The sequence below is a fragment of the Mesoplodon densirostris genome, chromosome 6, assembly GCF_025265405.1.
Source record: "Mesoplodon densirostris isolate mMesDen1 chromosome 6, mMesDen1 primary haplotype, whole genome shotgun sequence".
NCBI classification, from domain to species: Eukaryota; Metazoa; Chordata; class Mammalia; order Artiodactyla; family Ziphiidae; genus Mesoplodon; species Mesoplodon densirostris.
In genome coordinates, this window is record NC_082666.1 from 20,246,686 (window position 1) to 20,264,277 (window position 17,592).

The window sequence follows — 17,592 nt, forward strand, 5'->3', positions numbered from 1 at the left end:
GATTTCCAATAAAACAGTAGCTGAAGATTTATTCCTACCAACTGGGGGGCGAAAATCCTATTATGTTAAAATAGTCTGTCCCCCAACCCTGCAAGCAGGATGAGGCAAGAGAGCAGCTTCATAATCCCTTTTATTTGAGGTTGGGTGATGGGAAGATAAGGCTGACCAAATGAAATTTTCAGAAATCATAAAATTTTGGTTCAGATGGAGAGACGGAGGCCCTGGGAGAGGAAGGAGCTGCCTGAAGTCTCACGAGGACTGCGTGACAAATACCCGGGGATCTTGACTCCTAGGCCAGTGCTGGGGGACCTCGATGAGGAGGCCAAGGACGTGGGAAAAACGCCTGGGTTCTCCACCTCCCCTGGTTGGAGATGCATTCCCCAGCTTTGTCAAAACATTAATAATAATAGTAATCACAGTTAGAATAATGCAGGTTCAAGACTCTAGCGTACATGTGTTTCCAAATTCAGAACCTTTCCAATTTTAGAAAGGCAATGTGGCGCATGTGTTCTCTATTTTGAAATAACCCTGGCAGGGTCTGGGGAGCCCCTGGTACTCAAGCACGTTGATACTTCTATAGTAAAACTTATGCAGTCAGCCCTAAGTGGGCTAAACGAAACCGGCCACTAGCCTCTTCTCCCTTCAGGTCAAGTTCTGCCGCCTAACCAGTTACAAAACATCTTTTTGTTTTCAAGCTTTTCGAATTTCAGGATTGCAGATGAAGGACTGAGGACCTACAATAAAAACAGCAGCAGCTACCTTTGGATGAGTGCTTTCGAGAAGCTGCAGGCGGCAAAACCAGATGGCGGACTTCAATTTAAACAGTCAATATATAAAAATAAAGGCATTTCACCACCAAGAAAGCCAGATTTCAGCTTCTGAAAGCAACACGTAGCTAAAGCTGACATACCTGGTTCACCACAGTCCCCACCACCCATTCTTGCCTACTTCCCACCCCATGCATGGCCTGGCCCCTGTGGGTACCCCAGACTCGCTCCCTGAGCTAACTTCCCACCCGGCACCAGTGTGTGGGCATTCAACGCCTCTCACCGAATCCTCTTGATGGGTTCCCCAACACACATACACAATATCCCCATTTAAGAATTTCAGGCATTTATCCAACATCCCACGGCTATAAGCCCAGGTCTGGGTCAACTCCAATGCCCACCGTCCTCAGCTCTGGAATATTCTATCTCCCTCCAACACTCAGGAGGGACAATCGGGAAATGGGGTGAACACACACAGCCTCCACTGCCCACGCGAGGGAAATGGAAAGGTGAAGGACAACAGGGAGGTAGGAACGTGAGGCCTGGGAGGGAGCAGTTAATGGGATGCCAGTGAATTATTTCCATGGAAGAAACAAGAAAGCGGAAAATGGTGTGCAAATCATTTCACTGGGAGCAAAAGAACACAATCAATTACAGCCTCTTTCCAACATCTTGCATTCCTCAAACTGTACAGAAAGCGAATGGGAAGAAGTTGTTCTAATGCTCATATCAGAACAGGCAGAAGTGGTAGAGGTGGAAATTCTATCCCAGAGAGCTTAAAAAAACTGTAAAATCCCCAATGATCTCTAGCCTTTCAAACTGAACTCCAGGCATGTATTTCTAGAATTTTATACACACTTTTAATGTTGTTTTAATGCTGTCTTTTTTTTTTTTTTTTTTTTTTTGTCCTTTTCCTTCACAATTTCACAGAGTTGACCAGTTCAAGCGTACTGAACATGGGACTGGGTAGGGGAAAAGAGTCTCTCTTTTAGGCACACCTGACCATCTCCACCCATTTTCCCTTTCACTGTGTTTATGATATTTGAGCTTCTTATCACTGGTAGCTACATGCATTTTTGTTTTCCACCCATTTTTATAAAACAAAGACAAAATGCTGAAAAATTTCAAAGAGCTGTTCAGACAAATCCTTTTGCAGAAGGCTAGATGGTACAACTGGGGAAATGAGATGGCTGGAGGGAAGAGTTCATCCCTGCAGGGTGGGAAATGTCCGTTTATTGGCAGAGATGAGCAGCAGATATGGGAAGGGGGGTAGAGATGGACAATGGGCACCAGTGAGAGACGCCCAAGAGAGCACGTGTCAATATCACAGCACCTGTCAATCTCAGCCTCTGGGCCTGAGTCCAGACCCACCATAAAAACAGGGGGCAGCCTCTCGGGGCCCCCCCCAGCCACAGTGCTGAGGGCACCCATTCTCATTGTAGAGATCCCTAAGGTGCCAGGCCGGCTTTGTCTGTGTCCTCACAAATATCTCAAAGCAAGCCCTACTGTTTGAATTAAGCTGACTTTGCCATTCTCCTAGGCCCAAATGGTCTACTACCAGCAATTTCATGCAATTCATCCCAAACCACAAACTTACCTTTACCCAGTGTAATCTGATCTGATTCTCAATTTAAACCAAAGTTCAAGAGCACAGGGCTTAGAGTCAGACAAGTCTGAGTTCAAGTCCTGGGTCTGCCATTTTCAAGTTATATAATCCTTGGCAGTTCATCTGCACTCTCTAGGCCTCAGTTTCTTCATCTGCAAAATGGCAATAAGCCAATTGGGCCCAAGAAACTGAGGCACAGAAAAACAGAGTGACTTGTACGAGATTACACAGCAGACGAGCAAGAGGCAGAGCCAGGAGTCTTCTCAGCCTGTCTCCGGGCCTGATCTGAATCCTGGGCTGCAAGTCAGAAGGTCATGAGCATCTACCAGACCCCACAGCCCTGAGGCCTTCTCCAAAGGGTTGGTCAGAATGATACTGAACGCAGCTATGTAGGTAAACTACCAAGCACAGGCCAGGGATGTGTAGTAACCACTAAAGTAATGGAAACTCTATTGCTATTGCCACTGGACCATGTGCTCCCAAAGACGCAGCTTCTGCCTGGCTCTGTCTGGGTCTCACTTTGAACCTTGGGCAAGCTCTTTCCTCTCCCTGGTCCTGAGGTTCTCATAGGTAAAAACAGGCACAGGAGGCACGAGAGTTCAATCAGATCATCTCCCCCTCCTTCTCATCTCTGATACTCTATGTGGAGCTGACCCAACCTTAACCAAACCCCTCAAGGGTAAATGAAATATGGTGGGGGAAGTGGACTCATGAGAGGCCCTCTTCCTCACTTTCACATAGCTGGGGGTAAAGGTATCCAAGCGCCCCCCTCACTCCGCCCCCGCTCCCCGTAAGGGCACCTGCTTCCTCTCCCAGCCCCATCCATTCCTAACACACCAGCTTCTTCTCAGGACCTGGGCAAGGCTATTTTTAGTTTCATTCGACCCTCCTCTTCCCTCCCAAATGAACGTTAAGTTGTTCTTTTCCATTCTCTTATTAAGGATTTTCTTGGAAAGAAAATATTATTCCAAACCCAGAAATTTTATTTCTAAATTTGTGCAAATGTAAGTTGTAAGACATTAGCTGCATTTCACATTTTGTGCAAATGGCAGAAACAGGCAATTCGTGTGCTACGGGATGGGGGCTGGCCAACGATTTCGATAAAATAAACCCTTTTTTAATTTAAATGCTAATGCACTGAATTAAAATTTAATAACTGAGGAAATTGAAAAGCCGAGCAGGAATATTGGAAATAAATCCAAGCAGAAACAGCTGAAATTAAAAATTCTAGAGAGTGGGAGGATAGCAGCTAAGCTGTCTTATATGATTACATTTTTTTTCAGAATGAAGCAAAAAAAAAAAAAAAATCCTATCTCTCGCTGGCTCTAGGGCAGTAAATCCACAGTGCTGTGATTTATTGCTCAATTTTCCTGAGGGAAAAAGGCTTTCTTTCATGCTGAAATATTTCATAAATTTCAAGCCAGCATAAATTCTTAATTTAAAAGTTATGGAGGTCACATTTAGTGCACTGGTATGGTTCCAAAATCTTAAAGGAATAGCAGCGACCAAAAAAAAAAAAAAAGAAAAAAGGAGGGGTAGAATTTGCTCCTTTTTTTTTTTTTTCCTTTTTTCATTTTGGTTTTAATTTGTGAGTTGAAATTTCATTATTAAAGATTCTTCCTGGATGGATGGAACCCAAGCAAGCACATGGGGAACTGGTGTGTGCTTGGAAATCTGCTGCAAAAGATGAAGAGATAAGGACTTAATTCAATTATAAAAAGGCATTTTTTTTTTTTAAAGCCACTTGAGGAATTTCTGGTAAAAATTTCCTTCCTTCATTGCCCGGGAAGGGGTGAGAGTGGGGGAGGGTGGCCAATGTAATTGCTTCTCTTAGATCGCAAATCTTTTGTGCACACTGATATATTCATTTGTTATACAGCTGTTCAGCGGCGGAAAGAATGCTGGGACGCCCATAATTCTAAGCAAATCAATCAAAAATTAATGATTTGTCATGCTTGCACAATGGAGGAAAACAGCTCCTTGGGTCCTGGCTGCCTGATCTCGAAGAATGAAATGCCTTTCTGCGATAAGAGAGTGGAGCCAGAGGCTCAGGGAGGCCGAGGGGCCACTGCAAATGTGAGGGCTCATGGACCCGGAGCTCTGAGAGGGTGGAGTGGGCATCTCCAAGATGGTGCATCAGCCAGTCAAGCCAAGGATGGACCGGAGGCAGCACGTCTCCGTGGTGGTATAATTAGGATCTTGCCTTTTCCCTCCCCCACTGCAACACAAAAATTGCTTCCTCTCTGGAGACTTCAACGATTCCCCCTCCCCCCAGCAGACTTGATTAGTCCCTGTTCATTGTTCTCCCAACACTGCTAACTCACCACCACCAGTGCCTTTCAGCAGCTCTATGGGATGGGGACCACAGTTCCTGGAAGGCCTGTGCCTCCCAGACTTTGTGCTCCTCCTGGGTAAAGACCGCATCCTACACGTGGCGATGTCTCCAGCACCCAGCTCAGGGTCTGGCACAAATATTCAGCAAATAAGGTTGAATCCGTTCATTATTATTTCTCAGGAAGTACTGATACCGAGAGGTTGCTTAGATGAACGATAAACTGCATTGGCAATTATACTTGGATAAAATGTAACAACTGATCTTAAATAATCAATCACTCCTTTCTTCATTCAACAGATATTTCTTGAAAGCCTACTATGTGTTAAACACTAGGCTTGGCTTTGGGTGGACAACCTCAAATCCACTAGTGGGCAATTCCAAATCCCCAGTGTTCACTGCTTCTCGGCTTCCTTCCACCCTTGGAAGGGAAGAGTGAATGTGAACCGGGAGAGGAGGGACGTTCTCTGCATGCTCAGACGTCCTTGAAATCTCATTTTCCTTCTTACTAATTCACGTGAATATTATATCCACAAGTACCAAATGCATATTAGTCCAAAATATGTCTGTGTACTGCATATATATGTATGTATGTCAGTTTGAACACAAAAATTCTGTTTTAAATTTCCAACTGGTATAACTGACCCTGCAGGAAGATGCTCAGCGTCAGTGGTGAGTGAAACCAAGTGCACTTGACCTGGAGGCCTGCAGGAGGCACTGAACCTTCGAGAAGCACCTACGAAAGCCCCAGGACCTGCCCAGAAGTTCTACTATTTACTGAGAGGAGGACAAGTGGGTCTGAAACAACTCCTACCTCATTTATAGATCTCTTTCCTTTCCAACAGACAGTGGATCCCCCAAATTTAACTTGAACTTTCTGTCCCACTGAAATACATGACTCAAGTCAGAAGAAAGTCATTCACTCATCTGACAAGTAGTTACTGAGCTCCTTCTATGCACCGGACACTGCTCTAGGCAGTTGGGATATACCCCTGCCTTCATTGTGATTATATGCAGAGGGGCAGATGGTAGTATTAGGAGTAATAAATTAGTAAGATACATAGTCAGCTAGAAAGCAATCAGTTCTATGGGGGGGAAAATAGAGAAGGGCAAGGGATAATCAGAATGCTGGGCCAAGGGAGGAGCCGTGGGCTGCAATTTTAAATAAGGATCAGAGTAGGTGTCACTGGGTAAACAATGGAAGGTGAGGGGGTTGGCCATGTGGTGACTGGGGAAAAAGGAATGGCCCGTGGGAAGACCCCAGGGCAGGAGTGTACCTGGTGTGCTCAAGGCACAAAGAGGATGCCAGTGTGTCTGCAGCAGAGTGAGTAAGGATGAGAAGAGGTCAGGGGGCAGAGCCTCACAGCCACTGAAGGGCTTTGGCTTTCACTCTGGGGAGCCACTGGAAGGTTCTGGCAGAGTCAAATGTAATTTGACTTCCATTTTTAAAAGATCATTCTGGATGCTATGTTGAGAACAGGCCATAGGCCAGGATGAAGGCTGGTGAGGAGGTTACCGTAACAGCCCAGGAAAAAGATGAAGGTGGCCGGGACCAGGGTCATGGTAGTGAGGGAACTGAAGAAGAACACTGCATTCTGAATATACTGGAAGGTAGAACCAATAGGACTTGCTGACGAAGTGGAGGTGGGGTATGAAAAAAAGAATCAGGGAAGATTCCAAAAATCTTGGACCAAGAAAAATGGAATTGTGTCTCTCTGGTGCATGAGAATATTAATCACCAGCACAGCACTTTATAGCTTGCTACGCTGCACTGAATCCTCCAATAACCCCGTGAAGAAGACACTGCAGTTTATCCCCTTTGACCAAGAATGAATCAAGCACCCCAAGGGGCCAAGTGACGTACCCAAGGTCACACAGCTGGCCAATGGCATGGCCAGGGCTCACACATGTCTTCTCACCCCAAGTCCATGGCCATTTCTTCTACATACTTGGCCCTTCATCTCTAGAACCAACGAATCAAACCTGCCCCCAAACGATGTAGATAAACTGTTTTCCTATCCAACCACTGGGCCCCAACTCAAGCACAGGTAGTCCCCACTTTTACACACCAGATGTTCATGAAAAACATCCACGAAGGGTGACTGTACCAACACGGAACAATAGCTTTGCAAGTGAAAAGAGGATTCCATTCCCAGGGAACTAAATCTGTTATAAATTCCCTAATTAGACCTTGCTTCTTAGATCGCATTCTAGCTTGTGGTACTTGGTTCTAATTTTGTATTTATTTTCCCAACTGAACATGGTTACTCAAAGCCACTCAATGAGTGGTTCCAAGCTTGAGGGGTGGAGTGGAGGCTACCAGAGAAGACTCTGGGTTAAAAGAACTGGAACCCAGGGGGCTGATACCATTTTTCAGTAGGTATTTATAGAGTTCAGACTAGATGTGTGATTCTGAGCAAGGCCTTGGGGGACTGATACTAAGATGAATCAGACATGCTTCCTTATTCATTCACCCAAATACTACCCATTAAGTGCCTACTATGTACTGGGCACCAGGGAAGTTACTGGGGACACAGCAGCAACAAGAACAGTGGGGGAGACAGGCCGTGATTATTTACTTCATGCTACCCATTTATAATTACCAACTGAGAGACATGCTCTGAAGAGAAAGTCCTGGGTTCCATGAGCATCTTTAACAACAGGATCCATTGAGACTATAGGATCAGGAAGGGCTTTCTTGAAGGAGGATGCTGGAACGGGGCACACAGAGCTCCCATTCAACAGTGGGAATGCAAAATCTAATGCAAATGGAGCTAACACAAGCTGGGTGCCAGTGAGCAAGCAGAAGGGTGCCATCTTGCCAAGCTGGGAAGCCTGGGTCCCTGAACCCTGCAGGGCTGGAGGCTTCTCTGAGGGTCTCCACCTCTGGAGGAAGGGACCAGCCCACTGACATGGCCAGGCTCACACAGGGAGCTCCTGACCAGACCCCAAGCCAGAGCCCAGAGGCTGAGGGAGGCCCCTCATTGACTGGCCATGTTTCCAACTACAAGGGAAACCCGCGGGAAATGACCAACGTCTTTATTCCTCTAGGTTAGGGTGCCCTTCTGCCCTCCCCAAGCCCTTGCTATCTGAGGACAAGTATCAAGAAATAAATCAGGCTTCCTGGGAATGGAACGAGCACATGCCTTGTCTGTTTCATACGAGTTTCCAGGTACAGGCAGGTTCTTCTCCTCTCTGGTGGACAGCCATGTGGACTGGAGCAGGACCCTATTACTGACATCATCACCATCACCATCATCATCACCATCATCATCATTGTCGTCTTTGTTGTCGCCATCAACAGCTGGTCATTACTGAGCACCTGTAAACCAGGCTGAGGAGTTTCGGCTTTACTCCAAGGCTCATAGGGTGCCCAGAAGGCATGTGCACCTCTGGAAGCAACTGCTGGCTGCGGTACAGAGGCAGGGAGCCCAACACGGAGGCCACTGTCATCTTCCAGGGAAGAGATGATGCTTTTGGGAACCGCAGTGGAGGAGAGAAAGCCCCAGGACCTAGAGCTATTGGGAGTGACAAAGATCTCCTGCGATAGCATTTGCAAGGCACCCAGGGTGGAGCTGGCATGCAGCAGTTGCTCAGTAAGTGACAGGTTTAAAAATAAATGCACAACTGCAGCTGCTGAGGAACGCTGTCAGCCTTGGATTGCGTGCATAGGGCCAGGAGTAAAAGGTGAACCCACTTCCACCCCTGAGGCCTGACTCATGGGCCTTAGAAGAAGTGGTGGGATCCTGGCTCAGAGCGGAGGGGCAGGTGCCTCCCCTGGGCTGCCATGTGGGACTCACCACCCAGACTACAAGACTTGTTCTCAACCCAGGGCGCTGGATGGTACCACAATGGGAGCCCACAGTCCCTACAGGGACCTAAAGGGTCTAGAATAGTTCCTGGTTGCTTAATGAGTGTCAATTCTATTTGCCCAGCTGGGCTGGATCACAAGGGGTTCTAAGGTTGCATCAAGAAGCATGAGGTCATTCCTGAGGTCAGGCCTAGCAAGGTTATTGGGTTTTTTAAAACTTCTTAAACTGAAATAATTTTACATTTATAAGACAGTTGCAGAAAAACTACAGGGATTCTGTCTGCAAAAGGGATGCTGGAGGGGGCAACGCGGTGGCATTAAGACCAGTTCAGGGGACTTCCCTGGTGGTCCAGTGGTTAAGAATCTGTCCTGAAATGCAGGGGACGCCAGTTCAACCCCTGATCCAGGAGCTAAGATCCCACATGCCACAGGGCAACTAAGCCCACACACCGCAACTACTGAGCCCACGCGCGCCACAATTACACAGCCCGCGTGCTCCAACTACAGAGTCCATGCGCCCTGGAGCCTGTGTGCCACAACTAGAGAGAAGCCCATGTGCCACAACAAAGAACCCACGGGCTGCAACAAAAGATCCCGCATGCTGCAACTAAGACCTGATGCAGCCAAAAATAATAAATAGATAGATAGATAGACTAGATAGATAGATAAATAGACCGGTTCGGGGGCTGATCCAGAGAGGGTCAGCTGAGGCCTGAGCTAAGCCAGGTGAGGCCTGGTTTCCCTCCCCAGGACCAGCAGTCAAAAAGCCCTCAGGCTCCAAGACTGAGGAAGAGAGATGTGAAGGACCTCAGCAGCAGGGGTGGTAGTCACTGGGAATCAGGCAGGAGCACAAACTCTGCCACTGGCTAGCTGGACCTTGGGCAAGTGAATTGGCCTCTCAGGGCTTCACTTCCTTCCTCTGTAAAATGGGAGTGATGGGAGTGGCCACCTCACAAGCTGCTGTGAGGATGAAGTGAGCTCATCAGTCTCACACTTAGAGCGGGGCCTTTACATCCACAGAGTGTCAGCTTGTATTATTAGTCCAGCATAAAGGGCCCCGAAGGGGGATAACACCAGCGATCCCAAGCGGCCAGCATCTACGGAGCACCTCCTGTATGCCAGCCCGGGGCGCAGGCATCGTGTGCACCATCTCATTTAATCTCCTCAACCACCCCTCAACCAGCATCTCCTCAACCAGCAGTAGGGACCGTTCCCAGCCCCACTGTCCAGGCGAGGACCCAGAGCTTGCAGGGTGTTGGAACAGCCGGGAAGAGGCTCAGCCGGGCTTCCAACCCAGATACTCCGATTCCAAGTTCACATTCTCAAACCCAGTGCCGTGCTGCTCCAAGGCCCAGAGGGGTGACCTTGGCGAGTGACTTTCCCCATCTCTAGAAGAGGACACGCTCCTCTGGGTGCATAAATGCTGCTCTGTTTGTTTTCTTTTGAAAAAAGAAATGCATCTCAGTTCTTAACCAACACACAGTTAATCTCTCAATTTACAAAAGAGCAAGTCACGTGACTGGATTCCACAAAAATTCTCTCTCCAGGTTTATGATTTTACAGAAAACTCCAGGGAAAACCGCCTGGAGCGAGTTAAAACCAGATCAGCCATAAACCATGTCCTGGTACAGCCTCACCAAGCCAAGACTCAGATTACTCATTAAATACATGATAAATATTCATTTCAGATCAGCAGGAAGTTGGGGGTGGGGGGGTGTAAAAAAAGAAAAACTTCTTTGCTTCATGGGAAAAAAAAACATATTATGAATACAGAGGGTTGCAGGCTTCAAATTAGTGAACCCAGGAGTGGGGAATTGGGGGACAGAGTTTTTTAAAAGTCAACCCCTTAGGTATTTTTAAACAAGGCAGCAAGTAAGGGCAACTCAAAACCTCTTCAAGGGGACCAGGTAAAGGGCTTAGTGAGGCGGGCGTGCCCAGGCAGTCCTCAGGGAAGAGAAGCAGTCCCCCACGCCAGGGGACCCCCTCTGACTGCTGGCAGAGGCAATGTCTGGCCCTCCATTTGCCCACCCGTCCAATGAGGCTGCTGGACTGGCAGTCTCTCAGAAAACTTCCAACTCTGACATCTGGAGTCCAGCAGATCTGACTCCAAATTCTGCCTGGGACACTTACTAGAGCTCTGTGACCCGCCTTGAGTCACATCACCTCTCGCAGTCTCGGTTTTCTCCTATGTAAAACAGACGGAAAAAGCCCCACGAAACACAGCTGTTGGTTAGAATAAAAACATATAAAGTCTGTTAACATTCTCAGCTAGTGCTAAAAGTACTATATGAGCACAGATCTGGGTGATGTCATTATGATTCCATTCGTGGTGGTGAGTAAAATTAATACAGTAAAAAAAAACAAGAACATGTTCTGATGACTCCAACAGGATTTAGTAGGCTCAGTAGTTCCCTCTAGAGAATCTGGATCCGGATGGCCTAGGTTCAAATCCTGACTCCACCACCTACAAGCCATGAGACGCTGGGTAAATCACTTAACCCTCTGAGACTCAAGTTTCCTCATCTGTCAAACAGGAGAAATAATAGTAGTCACCTTACAAGGTTACTTAGGACTAAATCAATTAATATATTAAAGCTCTCAAAACAATGCCTGGCATATAGTGCTATACAAGTATTAACTATAGAAATAATTATCATTTATTAAAATGATTGATCATTTATTAAACTTTAGCTATATAATTATCATTTACTAAAATTCGGGCAAGTCCCTTTCTTCCTCTGAGCCTCAGTTTCCTGACTTATAAACGGAGAGTTCTGACCAGATGAGCTCTGATGACCCTCTTAGTTCTGAAACTTGCTGGCCCTGTTGTTTGTTTCTCCCCACGCTGTCCCACTGCCTAGACTGCATTCCCCTCTGACCACTGGACCCCAGGCCCTGCTCCAAGTCTTCCCTGACCACAGGGACAACCTCCTACAGCACCAAGGGCGTGCCTGAGCGTACCTGGGAACAGCATCACTCTCTGCAGTCTTGCTCCCAACTAAACTGCAAGTTCCATGAGGGTGGCTAGTTTTTTAGAGCTCCTCTGTGGCTCCACAGCACCCAGGGCTGTGTTGCATACAGACGGAGTGTAATAAAGGTCAGTCAGTTGATTTAAAGAAGAAAGGCATTGTAGTGCCAATACGTAGAGAACCATTATGCGAATGGGGTCTAGGGAATCATCTAGTCCAAGAATGGCAAACAGGCTTTATTTTCAGGGCCAATTCTAATCAATTAGACATGGCTGCCTGGGGCAATGTGTTGAGAAAGATTCTGGGGCCGCATCAGAGCTCAGCTAGTAAGAGTGCTGTGACTGATCATTGATGTCTGCAGTGAGCGAGGTAAAGCTGGGGACAGTAGCATGCTTGCCCCCACTGATCTAGTCCAACACTCTTCTTTTACAGATAGAGAAACAGAGGTCTCCTGATCCCCAAAGCACCCATTTTCCGGTCAACACACTCTCATTTGAAAAAACATTCCTACCTGAAGAAGGAGCCATGGCCTTTTAAAATTTGGAGTAAAAAGAGACACCAAAGAAGAGAGAAGACCAGATGGACTTCCCTGGTGGCACAGTGGTTTAGAATCTGCCTACCAATGCAGGGGACACGGGGTCGAGCCCTGGTCCAGGAAGATACCACATGTCACGGAGCAACTAAGCCCGTGAGCACAACTACTGAGCCTGTGCTTGAGAGCCCACGTGCCACAACTACTGAGCCCACAAGCCACAACTACTGAAGCCTGCGCGCCTAGAGCTCATGCTCCACAACAAGAGAAGCCACCGCAATGAGAAGCCCACGCACTGCAATGAAGAGTAGCCCCCGTTCACCACAACTAGAGGAAGCCTACACGCAGCAACAATGACCCAACGCAGCCATAAATAAATAAATTTATAATATATGAAAAAAGAAGACCAGAGAGAAGAAATACACACAAAAAAACTATGTGTAAAACACAAGGCTTACTTTGGTTGTGAAAAGAAATAATTACAGAAGGGCAAAGTAGATGCTCTAAGAAAGATTTTTTCTTTTTAAAGAAAGGAAAGTCTGGAACACATGCTCAAAGTAGAAATCTTACAAATTCCTATTGCAAAATAACTCCTGGTCAGCCAACCACGATCTCTATAAATATATCACAAGATCAACAGCCCAGACAAATAGGGGGAGGGGGAGAATGACTGCATGAATTTTTTAAAAAATCAAAATAGTTCTTCTCACAGTTGGAAAGGAAGGAGGCACCCATCATCCTACAAAACGAGAGGCCCACGAAGAAAAGAAAGATTGTAATTCTACACATCCCAATGGCCACCTGTGGAGAAATCTAGACAGCCAGACTATTTTGAAATTATTCTACAATTCTGTTTTCTTTGCAGGGGGAAAAAAAATCTGGTACCCTGAATTCATTAGGGCAGCCATTATCTTACCATGGCTTCCATGGGATTATTCAGGGTGGGAACAGCCAAAGGCTCTATGGGGCCTGATTTGGATGGTACATCCTTCAGGGTCTGAGCCAGAAAAAGACAAGCCACTCTAGGTCTTTAAAGTAGAGGCAATTTAATACAGGGATCTGAGTAGAGAAGACATACAGGGGGCAGAAAGGCAACCGTGGATTAGCGCATGAGGAGCTTTGCTACCACCTCTAGGCCTCGAGAGAGAAAGGTGTTACCAGAGTTGGGGCAGTTCGCAGGAGCTGCCCAATGGGAGTGGTTCAGAGAGGGAGGGGCTGGAGCTACACAGAAAACACCATAGGAGGCAGAGAACGAGTGGGGAGAAATACCCTAGGCTTTTCCCTTCTTCCCACTTTCCAATGTCCCTGCTGTGCATCCTTCTGGCTAAACTGTCCGAAGGCCAGAGGGCAAGCACACCTGGGAAATGTAGTTCCTTGCAATTCAGAGCACACAGGGGAAATAAAGGGATGGAGTTGAGGTCAAACCAATAGCTGACCAATTCAGATCGGAAAACTCCCAGAGGACTGAAACCACTTGATGGCAGCGTCCTGCACAGCTCACCACAGGGTCCACCTGGGTCCCATTGCCGTGTTTAGACTGTAACTTCCTCACAGGCAAGGACTGCCTTCCCTTGACCTGCATCATTTTCTGCAATATCCAGTAGCCACAGCTCAGGGCTGAAAGGACCCTGAATATCTGATAAATGGAAGCCTGGCCCTCCAGTCCCAGTGCCCCAACATGTGGGATGCTTGAATGGCCTTCCACCATATTTTTGCTTCCGGCCTTTGCTGAGAATCTACTATTGACAGAAAACTCATAATGTGGAAAGCTAGTTGTCCCCAATGTTACTCAGAAGACCCAAGCACCCAGTGCACACTCTAGAATCATCTGCTGACCAGATCTAGAACACTCAAGGGGACATTCAAGGGGATCAGGAGTGGAGGCTCTGAGGTACCAAGTCTGATGCCAGCTGGGCGGGCTGCAAGGGAAACACTCCGAGCACCCCAGGACTGTGTCCACCTCCAAGGCCACTCCAGATCCACAGTGAAACTTCATGCTGGTGGTTTTTGAACTCTATCATAAAAGACAAGAGCGTTCCTGTCCCACAGGGCACAGACTCAACCCTGTGTCCCTCTTTGTCCTGGCTGTTGCTGAAGGCTTAGTTTCACACTACATTCTGCAAAGAAAGGAAGGGCCCTTCCCTTTCATTGAAGGCTCCATTTCCTCTTTCCCCAAGGCACAGGGCCCATCTCTCTCCCGTTTTCTTAAAGCACTTATTGCCCAAGCATTCAAATAGTATCGATCAACTAGCCGGTACACTCAGTCATCCTTTTATGACCTGTCTTCCCAGCTGGACCATACATCTTCCCTGGGCAGGGGCCATGCCTTTGGATTCCCCAGAGCCTACCACATAGCCCAACAGGCAGAAAGCGTCTACACAGTATTCTTAAAGGAGAAAATGACCCAGGTTCCCCAAATGCCGAGTGTGGGATGGGGCAGGAATACCACTTTCTATCGATGCCTCATATTTATTTACTGATTGATGGGATTTTTACATCCATTACTTCATTTAATTCTTTACAAGGTAGGAGCCATGATTTCCACTTCGGAAAGGAGGGAGTGGAGGTTAAGGGACTTTGCCCAAAGTTACTAGTTACTGGCAGGGCCAAGATTCAAACCCAAGTCTTCTTCTAGGACAAATATGAAACTCCTTCCATCTTCTGGCTCCAGTCTTCCTTTGAAAGATCCCCTGTTTTGCTTCTCTTTCATGAAATGAACTGATTTAATGAAATCATTAAGTGACAGAAGTTAATAAATGTAAGGCACTTAGAACAGTGCCTGGCACAGACTAAGTGCTATGTAAGTAACAGCTACCACTGTCTTCACCGCTACCATCATTATTATTTCTCCATCTCCATTAAACTCATTTAAAAAGGTCAACCCACCACAAGATCTAGAGTCAGCAAACTGGACAGCCAAAGCAGTAGAAAACAGAAAACGCCTACATTTAATTAAAACTGGAAAACTATAGAAGCTCAAAGGACTTAACAGTTGAGAGGAGGCATTCGAAGACATTGTATGATTCTCAGAAGTCTACCCAAAGCAGTCTACCGGGTACCCTGTACCAGGCAACCACCAACACTTTATTCAAAAGTAAGCTCGAATTTCTTTCCTGACTGACTTCACTGGGCAACACTTTCAGTGCACAAAATACAGTACTTTCTCATCCATGCACAGCCTTTAGAGCCAGAAGGCCTGTTTTACAGAGGGAAAACAAAGGCCCAGAGTGGAAGTAAAATGTGTGAGGTCACATGTACTTTAATGCAATCTGCAAGTCTCTGAAGTTAAAGTGTTAGCTTCATCAGGCCTAGTCCTTTGCTAAGCCCAAGGTGGGACTCTGCAATCATGGGCACTGAATGTATGTTTTAGGCCAGGCATGTAAAAATCAATATTTCAGCCACCAGTTCATGGCTTGGCCCAAAGTCTTTGGGCAAATAAAACAGGTCATCAGCTACCAACTCCAGCTAAGATAGAGGATGAGAAGGCAGCATTCTGCCATGTCAATTCTCCCAAATGGGATTCTTCTAAAGAATCTCCAAAGCAGTGGTGTGCCCTCAGCTGTCCCATCCACTGCTGCCTTTCTCTAAGTTTAACTTGGCACACTGTCACAACCAACTTACCAACTCTCATATCCTTTGACCATGTTGGGGAACACATTCTATCAATATTGTACAAAAGAAAGAAAATGATTCATGTACAAAGATGTCCACTGCATTATTTATAATAAAAACTAGGGAACGACCTACATGTACGCAATGTAAATAAATATCTCCTCACAAAGCCATTAGAATGGATGCTTATGAATGGTGGAGAGCTACATGAAAAACACTTATGTACTAAAGTGAAATGACAAGAACAGAATCAAAACTACATATATAACTACAGAAACACTGCTTGCACATATATAATATACCGAAAAGCGCCAGCCCTGGATGGCTCAAAAATATATGATTTTTTCCCCCTCCTTTCTGATTAGCTTTCTATCATTACTGCTTTTGAGGAAAAACTCACTATACTTTAAAAGACCCATGCGGCACATCTATAAAGGCAGGTAATCTAGACAAGGAGATTTCCTGGGATGCTACCCTTCTCCAGATTGAAGACCTGTGGCTCTACAAAGACCTGCATCTACACTCTGTCCTCTGAGGATGTAGCCACTTAAGCAAACATGGTGGTTGAGCCCAAGTCCACACCAATCCACTGGGTAGCACTCAGCGCATTCAAGTTCCACCTCGGAGCAAAGCAAGATGACCTGGAGAGTACCTTTAAGCACTAAGCTTTTCTCTAAGAGGCTCTTGGGAGAGGTAATGTTTAAACCTATTGCCTTTTTAATACAGTAGACCCTGAGAGTGAGGTTTTTATATTGTCTGTAATTGCAGCCACAAAAACTATACGACTGCTAGTGTGTACTGAGATACTATGCTGTGCCAGTGACTCTAAAAGGCTCATTAAATATGTGAGAAATCATCCAACATCCTCATTAACTAGGGATTATTCATCCACTTGAGAACGGGGGAAACTGAGGTCCTGAGAGGCAAAGTGACTTGCTGTTGTAGGGAACTGGATCCAAGTGAGAATGTTCACAGATGAGTAGTCCAGCCGCACGGCACAGTCTGGAATGTGAATAGAAGAGGGGCTTCTTTAATAAACCATCTTATTTTGTCCTCACCACTTACGTGTACAGTGAAGAATATTGCTGCCACTTTCCCGGGCCTTTCCAGAGTTCCTAACGCTACTGTGATTTTATAGATAAAGAAAGTGAGGCTCAGAGAGGTAAAGTTACTTGCCCAAAATCACACAGCTAGTAAGCAAATTTGTACCCAAGCTTGTCTGGCCCCAAAGCCCATACATTCAACCATCGTGCCATACCTAACTCCCCCACCAAAAATATGAAATAAGAGCGCTATAAGGAGTCAGACTGCACCACAACATAAGGAAATAATGTTTAGGGTCACATAGTTATCCCAGAAGTGGTGAGCTCCCTGGGGGAGGTGTGTCATTAGAGGAAGGACAGCCATCTGGTGAAAAAATAATCAGTATTACAAGCAAAAGGATGGATCAGCTCTGGGGAGAAGGGAGAAGAGGGAGAGGGGACTGAAAAGGGTGGTGCTCCTTGCCAGGATATTCCAGTCCTGGATTCCTCTGGAAGATCTCAGCCCTTCCTAACACTCCTTCAGATCAGCTCTAATCATCCAGCTTTTTCGTCCTCCATACTTCAGGGCCACCAAATATTTCACTTCCTTTTTTCCCCTTTTCCTGGCTTCCCAAGTGTAGTAAAAAGTTAATGAATCTATAAATTGCTTACTGGCTTAAAAAAATGAAACAAATAGTTAATGGAAATTTTAATGAAAACACCCCATCCGCATAACTGATGGCAAACCCAGGGCCGAAATACCTGGGCCTTCATGGCCCAAACCAGGTGTCATGAAAGCTTGAAAACATTTACTGAGAGAAAGTGGGGTTCCGAGCTCATCAGTGTCTGAAAGACGACAAAGTCTCCACTCCAGGCTTCGAAGGGGCACCATGCATTACATCTACCCTAAGGGAAACGTCGTCAGCACATTCCTTCATCAA

The 17,592-nt window shown here is 46.3% G+C and overlaps 1 protein-coding gene across 7 annotated transcripts in view; it reads right to left on the minus strand.

Moving 5' to 3' along the window:
- ZNF618 (zinc finger protein 618) overlaps positions 1-17,592 on the minus strand; it is a 187,910-nt gene that overhangs the window by 91,583 nt on the left and 78,735 nt on the right. The gene's annotated exons all lie outside the window — the stretch shown is intronic.